The sequence below is a fragment of the Convolutriloba macropyga genome, chromosome 10 (genome assembly GCF_964194025.1).
Source record: "Convolutriloba macropyga chromosome 10, txConMacr16.3, whole genome shotgun sequence".
Classification (NCBI taxonomy): Eukaryota; Metazoa; Xenacoelomorpha; order Acoela; family Convolutidae; genus Convolutriloba; species Convolutriloba macropyga.
This window is the reverse complement of record NC_134477.1, coordinates 7,283,380-7,293,400: the sequence shown is the minus strand read 5'-3', so window position 1 is coordinate 7,293,400 and position 10,021 is coordinate 7,283,380.

The window sequence follows — 10,021 nt, the reverse complement described above, 5'->3', positions numbered from 1 at the left end:
GCAAAAATTTTTAAAAACATATTAAGAGTTTTTTAACAAAGTTTTTTTTAAGATTATTCCGTGAAAATTGAAAACTGTAAAAGAAATTGCGCAATTGTAAATTTAAATTGGTGGCACTTTTCGCTGTTAACAACTAATTGCAGATTATACTTTTTTCAAGTTATAAGATTTTAAAAATTAACAATATAAATTTTCATTCAAAAACTTGATTTTAATGTGAAACCAGTTGAAAAAAAGGAAAAATGTTTTGAACAAAATTTGAGGAGAAATTATTTTCGAACTTGGGGAAACAAAATTTCGAAGACTATCTAAAATTCAATCAGTTTATTTTTTATTTTTACTTCACTCTCCTTCTTTGATTTCATTCGATGATATCAAATGCAATCGAGGACAGTGATCCCACTTTTTTTCTGCTGTATTCTGTCGCTAAGCTTGCTGTACATAACATTTTCGAACTTCTTTCTAGTCAATCTCTTCTTGGACACGCTGTGTTGTCTACAGCGAATCAGTTTTCCGTATTATGCTTCACTGCTTCTAATTGAGCAAATGCAAATCCTTTGCCATTTATTCTGTTATCGAAGAAGCGCGAAACAGATATAAAGTCTTTGAGCTGGGCACTGTCAGATATAAAACAACAAACCATCCAGTTCTGAAACTACTGATCAATGGATATGCTTGTAGGTGGAAAAGATCTCTGAAAAACTGTTTTTCTGTCGTATAACGAATCAGTTTTCCGGATTTTGCTTCACTGCTTCTAATTGAGCAAATGCAAATCCTCTGCCATTTATCCTGTTATCGAAGAAGCGCGAAGCAGATATAATGTCTTTGAGCTGTCCACAGTCAGATATAAAATAACAAACCATCCAGTTTTGAAACTACTGATCAATGGATATTCTTGTGGGGGGGGGGCTGTTATTAATGTTATTAAGCTGCAAAATTTTTTGAAAAAATATTAAGAGTTTTTTAACAAAATTGTTTTTGCTTAAGATTATTCCGTGAAAAATGAAAACTGTAAAAGAAATTGCGCAATTGTAAAATAAAATTGGTGGCACTTTTCGCTGTTAACAACAAATTGCAGATTATACTTTTTTCAAGGTGTAAGATTTTTAAAATTAACAATATAAATTTTCATTCAAAAACTTGATTTTAATGTGAAACCAGTTGAAAAAAGGAAAACTGTTTTGAACAAAATTTGAGGAGAAATTATTTTCGAACTTGGGGAAACAAAATTTCGAAGACTATCTAAAATTCACTCAGTTTATTTTTTATTTTTACTTCACTCTCCTTCTTTGATTTCATTCGATGATATCAAATGCAATCGAGGAACAGTGATCCCACTTTTTTCTGCTGTATTCTGTCGCTAAACTTGCTGTAGATAACATTTTGGAACTTCTTTCTAGTCAATCTCTTCTTGGACACGCTGTGTTGTCTACAACGAATCATTTTTCCAGATTATTCTTCACTGATTCTAATTGAGCAAATACAAATCCTTTGCCATTTATTGTGTTGTCGACGAAGCGCGAAACTGATATAATGTCTACGAGCTGTCTACAGTCTGAAATAAAACGACAACTCATCCAGTTTTGAAACTTCTGATCAATGGAAAAGAAATAGATAATATTTTCCATTGATCAGTTGTTGATCAGTGTATATATAAGTATTATGGTAATCCGCCATATGACTGTAGGGGGGGTCCGACCACCCCTACAAGACTTTATACCTTTGAAAAACTGATTTTTCCGTCTAAGTTTTTTTTTCTAGTCAAAAGATGGATTACCATACTTGTATCTTTTAGGAAAGTTTTATGTGGGTATTCGTATATGGGAATTTTCGGAATAATTCTTTCACTGCGCGCATGAGGGGGGTTCATTTTGTAATTTGAAATTTTATTCCATTTTGGAGAGTTGGATTTGTTTAAAAAAATCGAAAATTTTTTCGAAAATTTTTCAAAGTTTTTCAAGGTCTTAAATGTTCTGAAATGGATTTTGCGCTAAGAAAGAGCACTCAAAAATGACTTTTTTGTTGACTTCACTTTTTTTTTACCTACGTAGTAGTTTTTTTGAGAAAATTCCAAACTTATTTGAAGTCCTAAAAATGTCTGAAATGGATTTTGCACTATGAAAGAGCACTCAAAACAGATTTTTTGTTGACTTGAAAATTTTCTCAGATAAGGTCTCTACTATAAATAAAGAAAAAAACTTTCATGAAAAAGTCAATTTTTTTAACTTGGATATTTTCATACTTAAGAGCAACTTTTCTTCATTTATTTATTTCTCTGTTTGAGAATCAGCATGACAACCATTGCAACCATAGATTTGAAAAACATTCATGAATTTTATGAACAAATAAAAGTTGACTATCTGGAATATTGTGAACAGTTTGGATACTCTTTGGCAGCATGTCTTTATCTGGATCCAGACATTAACTTGGAAATAGTTCTCAAGTTGAGACCACATGGTGGTCTTATTGGTATAGACAGCTCCTCGTTAGACACTTACTTGAAGTCTTACAAATTCCTTCGATTACATGCAATACTCCATGACGCTTCAGAGTTTATTGCAGAGCATAGTCAGAAAGGCCCTTGATATTCATACGTTTTACCTTGTCCAATCACGAACGCTTATATTGGTCACATGACAGGCTTAATGTTTTGTCTTTCCGTGAAACTATTTAAAAGGAATTTGTTTAATTTGCTGGAACGTTGAACTCCGAAGTTGTTGTCTTAGATTTTGAAAGTTTTCGACACAAAAAGACTGGTTTTATTATTAAAGAGTTATCGATTTGCTCAAACAATTACTCAGACACAATCTTATTCCTACCACCAATGCCATACACCTTACTTTCCGCTAGTGAGAGTGGGTTAGTTGGTTCTTACACGGTTTATCTTGGAGCACTGGCAGTTATCCTTACTGGTTTCTACCCCAAATCTTTATCGCAACTAAACTTCGTTTTCCATCCAGAAAATTTTATGCAAAAGGAAAAGAGAAATCGGAATCACTGCAAACCCTATTGCAGAAAGAAGTTGTAGATTTGGGCACTCTTTCATGCCCCAAAGTTGAAGAAATTTCTCATCCGATTAAACATTTTACTTGTGCTTTGCACTCTTTCAACTTACCCGAGAAACAAAAGATAAGACTTTTTGCTTAAAAAAGCACAGTTGTATTTCTATTGGCTAACACTGCCCACTAATGAGCCGTAGAGTGGTGAAGGAAGCTCCTTCAGTTCTTCGAGTGAATTTTCTCCAAGTTTGACAGTATGCAGTTGCATAACGAATGATAATCAAATAACTCTATCTTTGGTCAGAGAGGAAAAAAATAGAATCACGGGGGCAATCTATTCTGAGGAAACAACAAACTCTTTGCACCATAGCTGAGGTTGAGACGCTGAAGAAATATATTTCACTGCTCGAATATTTTTGAATGTATCATGTCTTCACAAGAGAAATTGAAAAGACTGAAACTAACCCCTTTACCTCTTCGCAAGTCGCCAGCAACGGTTCAAGTGACCATGGACGACTAAAGTCTCCCTGATGAAATCAAGCAGGTTGTCAGCAAAGGAAACGTGGAGTCATTCACTACGGAAAGGATTATGGCATGCAATCGAAATACAACGTGACTAAAAACAAGGAAGACAAAGACTCTAGATATACTAAAAATTAATTTTTTATGGTTGAGAGAGTTACCAACAAAATGATACACACAAAAACTAACAGAAAAACTGATGTTTCAATTATTTTTTGATCAAAACTTCTTTTAAAATGAGCGATAAATAAGACCAGATAGATTCCCCTACTGGAAAAGGTTTGAATGGTTTTGGTTTTCAATGAAAAAAATCAAGAGAGAAGCTCATGGAATTTATGTAACTCTTGACTACCACAATCGGAAGTAGTGTCTTTTAATCAAATCGTAATAATACTGTTTCTTATTGGTGTGTCTTTGATCAAACTTGTTTTTTTTTCTTGATTGTGAAGAGTCAACTTTTTGGTTTTCCTTGCTTTCACGCACAGTTGGCTACGCGCTTCCTAATCCGAAGCTATGAACAAGACTATTCCAACAAGCGATAGACTATTGATGGCTGTTTGTGGGCCGTCCTGCTGTGGCAAGACTGAGCTCATATTCCAAATACTACGAAGAAACAATTTTCATCCAAAAATTAAATCTATTTACTAGTTCTATCAACATGAGCAACCAAAATTCCGCTCTATAGAGCGTAACTTGAAAATTTTTTTTCTCAAAGTTTTCTGGGTTTGATTTCATTTTACAGCTAGAAAAATGTCTGCTTGTTTTTTACAATTCTTGCGAGGAAACTTTTAATGACAAAGGGTTTTCTAAACTCGCAAATGCTGGACGTCATAAAAATATTAGCGTCATTTACGTTAAGCAAAATTTATTCCAACAGAGCAAATGGCCGAGAACAATTGATCTGAACACAACCCACATCATTTTGATCAAATCACCTAGAGACATACAGCAGATGACCTATATTGACAAACAGTTAAACACCTTAAATTTTTAAAAAGGAGGCTACGAGTTAGCAACAAAATTACCCCACGGACACTTACTCATCGACTTGGATGCAAAAACTTCAGAATCCTTGCGTTATTGTTCAAATATTATACAACCAGGTCCAACAATTTTTTTTCTACCTTCCTCCAAAACGGTTATAACTAATTTGACAGATGCGAGAGAAAGATTTATGTATGCTAAAGCAAATGCTCGAGCTGTCTGATAGTACTTTCAGAAAGTTCCTCAAAGAAGCACCAAATAGTTTTATAAATGTTCTGTGCGAGTGTTTGCTCAATGTAATCAATGGCAATGTTTCAGTCAACAAACAGGTACCAAAAAATCAAGAGGACTCATTTCAGCATTTATTATCAAAGGAAAAAAGTCTGAAGGAAAAGCGGTTTGTTTTGACGAGAAAATCAGAACTGATCAATGCAATAGGATTCTCGTGCTATCTTTACTTAAAAATCAAATAATGCATGCAGAAGAATTTGTTTTGATCCCCAAGAGGATGTTCATATCGAAAAATTAAGCCAAGGAAGAAATTTTTGACAATCCAATATATCAATAAAAAGCCACTCAGTTATCGCTCCTACAAAGATCGAATCCAAATTTTGAGCAGAGCAGTGGAAACAAATTACAAGATGCTGACACAAGCACTGATAGACTGATCACGAGAACAAGGAGTATCGGTGATGGAACAAGTGATCCAGATGATGTAAAATCGGAATCGTTTGTTAGTGATGACAGTGAAATCGAACCTGTAGTGAAAAATTGGTAAGATTCAGCCTTTGACTCAATAATGCTGGAACCAAAACTAATGGATGAAAATAAAACAAAAAGAGCGGCACTTATCCTAAAAAATTTTTGATTCCAATACTGTTTCTATCAGTGAAGAGAAGAAAGTTCTCCATATTGAAGATGAACCTCAAGGAGTGAAGGTGACAAATTTCTTGTACACTTTACAACAACCTACCAAAAAAATTTACGTGCAAAACTATTCCAAAATAATGAGTGATTTTGATATAGCAGCGCACTTGGTTTACAATACTCATGCAAAAAAAGTTCTCGATGGGTTTTACAGAGGAAGAGCAACCGACTCGAAAACAAAAGAAAAAGCAGCAGCAACAAAAACAACCAATAGGAAGATCTGAAACAAAAGAAAAAAACGCAAAACCGAAAGTTGACGAGCGCAAAAAGAAGACAGACGAAGACATGAGTAGAAAAGACGGGGCTTTCTATAGCTGATGTGACGAAACTTGACAACCTCTATTTAAAAGGACCTGCGTCTTTTGGAAACGCAAAAAAATGCAAAATTTGAGTAAATTATCTATGAAAAAAGTGAAAATTTATCTGGAAACGAAACCATCCTTCACCAAATATCGTCCACGTTGCCTCAGATATCCCAGGCTTAAAGTAATTGTTAACGATAAAAATTAGATCTGGTTCGTAGATCTAGCATTTGTTGAGAAACTTGCAATGTATAGCAGTGGCGTAAAATACCTTCTTGTTGCAGTTCACTGTCTGTCAAGAACCACTAAAAAACAAAATATGCTACAAAAACTGCAGAAATTTTCAAAAAGATGATCAAACATAAGCAACCTAATTAAGTTTGGGTAGATGATGGCGCAGAGTTCCTCGGTGCTTTCAAAGACCTTTGCAACAAACGCGGAATTCGTTTGTACAGTACGTTCAGTGAGAAAAAGACTGCTTTCGCTGAAAGAAATATACGTTCCCTCAAGAATAAAATATATAGATATTTAGAAGAAAAGTGGACCTATTCATATCTAGATAAACTGGAATCGTTTGTTAAAACTATCATTTCTAGGTTTAATCGAACAATCAAACTTACACCAAACAAAGTCACAAAAAAGAAGTTCCACGACTGGTATCGTTGATTGCAAATACAACATTCTCTCAATAACCAAACTTTTTTGTTGGTGATCTTGTACGAATGCTGAAAAAAGATGATAAATTTGGAAAGGGTAACAAACAGTCATTTACAGACGAGGTTCTTGAAATTTCGTCTATCCCAACATTGAACCCTCCAACGTATTCTCTTACTGATACCAAAAAGGAAATTATTCAGTGTAAGTTCTGTCAACCCGAACTTCAATTAGTACGAGAATCCCCTCTGCAATGGCAAGTAAATGTTTTGAAGATAAATTTAAGGTACATGTAATTTCCACAACTTCAATGGAAATCTTCGATCAAAACACATTGGCTTCATTCAGGAGTTTTTTCAATGATGAAATAAAACTTTCGGGAGACTGGAGAGTAGCTTTGAGTGAAATTATTTTTCCAACAAAAATTCATCACATTACAAACGGGATTCTAACTCCTTACAGTTTAAGTGGTCTAGAAGATCGTCAACGGAATAGCTCTGGAGTCAACGTCGTTTCGCGTTCATACAACGGTGAGCGGTTGGGTGTCATGCCAGGAACTTTTCATACTGTGTCACAGCTGTTAGCTACCGTTAAAAGAATTCTTGGCTATCCAAAATTTTCATACAGAGAAATTAAAAATTCCGGTAAAATTGAAATTGTCTTTGGAAAATACGAGGGAATTAGGTTTCCAAGCGATGAAGTTCCCAGCATTATTGGTTTCAAGGGCGTCCCTGATGGACAAGGAACACATATTGGGTATAAAATGGACACAATTGCAAACAAACTGTTGCAAAAAGATGATACCAAGGCATTTATGGGGGACTTTCCAGCTGATCTTTGCGCCGGGAAACATTTTAAACTCATTTATACAAACATGATTGATTATCAATACGTTGCCGATGCAAAAGCACATTTACTACGAATCATTGATTCAAAACAACGATTGAAAATCGGCAGCGTCTGCGAGCTTGAACCAACACACAGAATAGTTTTTTTTTCAAATTTGGACTACAAAAAACTTCTTTCAAATACAATTCAATCAATTTCTATAGAACTACGCACCGAAACAGGTCAATTAGTACCTTTTTCAGGGACCTGTAAAGTCATTCTGACGTTACAATTCAACAAATTTGGAGAGCAAACGCAATGCAATCATACTATAACAATCAACCATCTGCATTCCCTTATTTTTCGGGACACTATAGACAAAGAGGTAGCGGCTTTGGAGCTTTGGCAAGTGGTATGGAAAGAATCGCTCTACCTCTTGCAAGAAAAATTATTATACCAGCAGCAAAACGTGTTGGAAAAGAACTTCTGATACAGAGCGTACCAGAGTTTATGGACGTTGTCAGTAAAAAAATCACCAAAGCAGGCGCTGAAAAACGCGATATCAAATACAGCCAAAAAGCAAACAGGAGGCTCATTGGCACTGCAAATGAGACAAAAACGAATGAATCGTGGACGATCCAAACATTCAGGTTCAAAAGCGAGAAAAAGTAGCGAAAAAAGAAGGATAGTCATTTCAAAACACAAACAGCCAAAGAGAAGTCGGTCGGATTTATTTGCCAAAGTTAAAGATGATCGGTAAAATTTTAACAACAGAGGCAACACATAGTTCCTTGGATTTATTTGAAAAACCAGCGCTTCTTGTAACTTTTGATTGGAGCTTCTGTCAAAAAGTAGGACCAGTTTACAGTCCTAATGGACCCATGCTTGAGTTTGAGGTTGCTGGAGACAGAAATAATTTTATTGATCTGCAAAAATTTCCCTTGAAATCAAATTCTAGATGGTTCAGGCATCTGAAGCGTATTTAAAATATGATGCTGGAGCTGCAACAGATGTAACCAAAACAGACGCTCCTTACTTTTGTAATAATGTTTTACATTCACTCTTTTCTGACTGTACAGTATCAGCAAACGGATTAAAAAATTCAAATGCAAATGGATCAACAGATGATTTTGTTATAATTTCTGACTATGCTGGAAAATCATACAAAGTGAAAGTTATAAGTGCTAATTTGTATGTGAGAAAAATGACACTGAACGATCACGTGGTCTCTGCAAATGAAAAACTTTACTAACAAGTCCAGCGTCCTATCCTCACTTGGAAACTATTACAAAAACATTTCTGGCTTCTACTGGTTTGCAAAGATGGAAACAGGAACATATTTTTAGCAGAGAGCCTATTCGACGTCTTGCTATTTGTCTTAACACAGATGAAGCTTTCTTAGGAAGCAAACAACTCAATCCTTTTGAATTTCGTAGTAAATTTAATCCAGAGCAGATTTGTAATTATCGAAATGGACTCCCTGCTGACAGCCCCATAATTACAGCTGACGTAAAACGCCTGTACTTCAACACAATATCAGATTTAGCCTATATCGATAATGGGCGTGGAATTAGTTTGTCTGAATACCCAACCATTTTATTATGGCGTTTGATCTGACCAGCACTCAGCAGGCGTCACATGATTTTATTCACCATGACCTTACAAATTGTTCAATTTCAATTGAACATAAATTTTCAGCGGCATTACCCAACAATATAGAAAATTTGGTTGTTGGGGAAAAAGCAAGCACTATCTTCATCGATTCTGCCCGAAGACTTTCAAAAAATTATTTTATTACAAACTGATGGATAAAGATGAAATAAACAACCTCGTACAAACATGCAAATTTTTGAAATACAAATTCCGAGGTGTATTCGCAGCTGACAACTTCCCTGTTAACCAATCTCACAACAGTTTCATCATAGTGAATGTATCAACATCTCAGTCAATTGGAACACATTGGACAAATTTTTGTCGGAGAAATGAATAATATATTTTTGCTGATCCACTTGGACAAAACTTAACTTCATAAAAACATTTACATAATAGACTTGCTTCCTTTGCTGATTATATTCAAACTGTGTTTGAATTGCTTAGAAACCAAGCAATTGAAAAACCAAACTCAATATTGTGTGGCTTATATTGCATTTATATTGCTCATTACCTCTTTGATGAAAAAGAACTTGTAAGGATGAGTGATAAATTTTTTCACTCATTCGAAACAAATTTTTTGGAGTTTCAGTTGATAACCAGTCAGTTTGCATTTGCTGATTCAATGTTTTCTCAGCATTATCCAGAAATTTGTAGGCAATAATTTCATTTTGGCGGTGATTTTTGGTCGGGGCATTGCTCAAATTTGGTAACCGCTTCTGAATTGTGGTTGCGTCTCCTTTTGTTGGCGGTGCTGAACCCTTATATTCCACAGCCAGTTTGAGTTTTCCAATAATTTCTCCAGTTCTCTCCACTGTGGCTCCGTTTGAAAACAAAGTTTTGAAGGTTGTGTACAAACAAGGAAAGGAACCGCATAAAGCTTATTTTGTTTCAATATTTCTGTAGAAACGTCAGACACATCAAATAAGACGTGATAATGGTTAGAGGGTAACACTTCACAATAGCCGTTTTCAAAATGCATGCACTCAGCGTAATTCCTGGCAAATAATGAAGATGGTTTCTCATCTGAAACAAAAAAAAACCTGAATTTTTTTTGAAATTGTTTAAAGTAAGCAGGTGAGCGCTCATACATAGCTTCCACCATTTTGTCAAAGCGGTTCTTTTATTCAGATATTTTGTGGACATCGTCTTTTT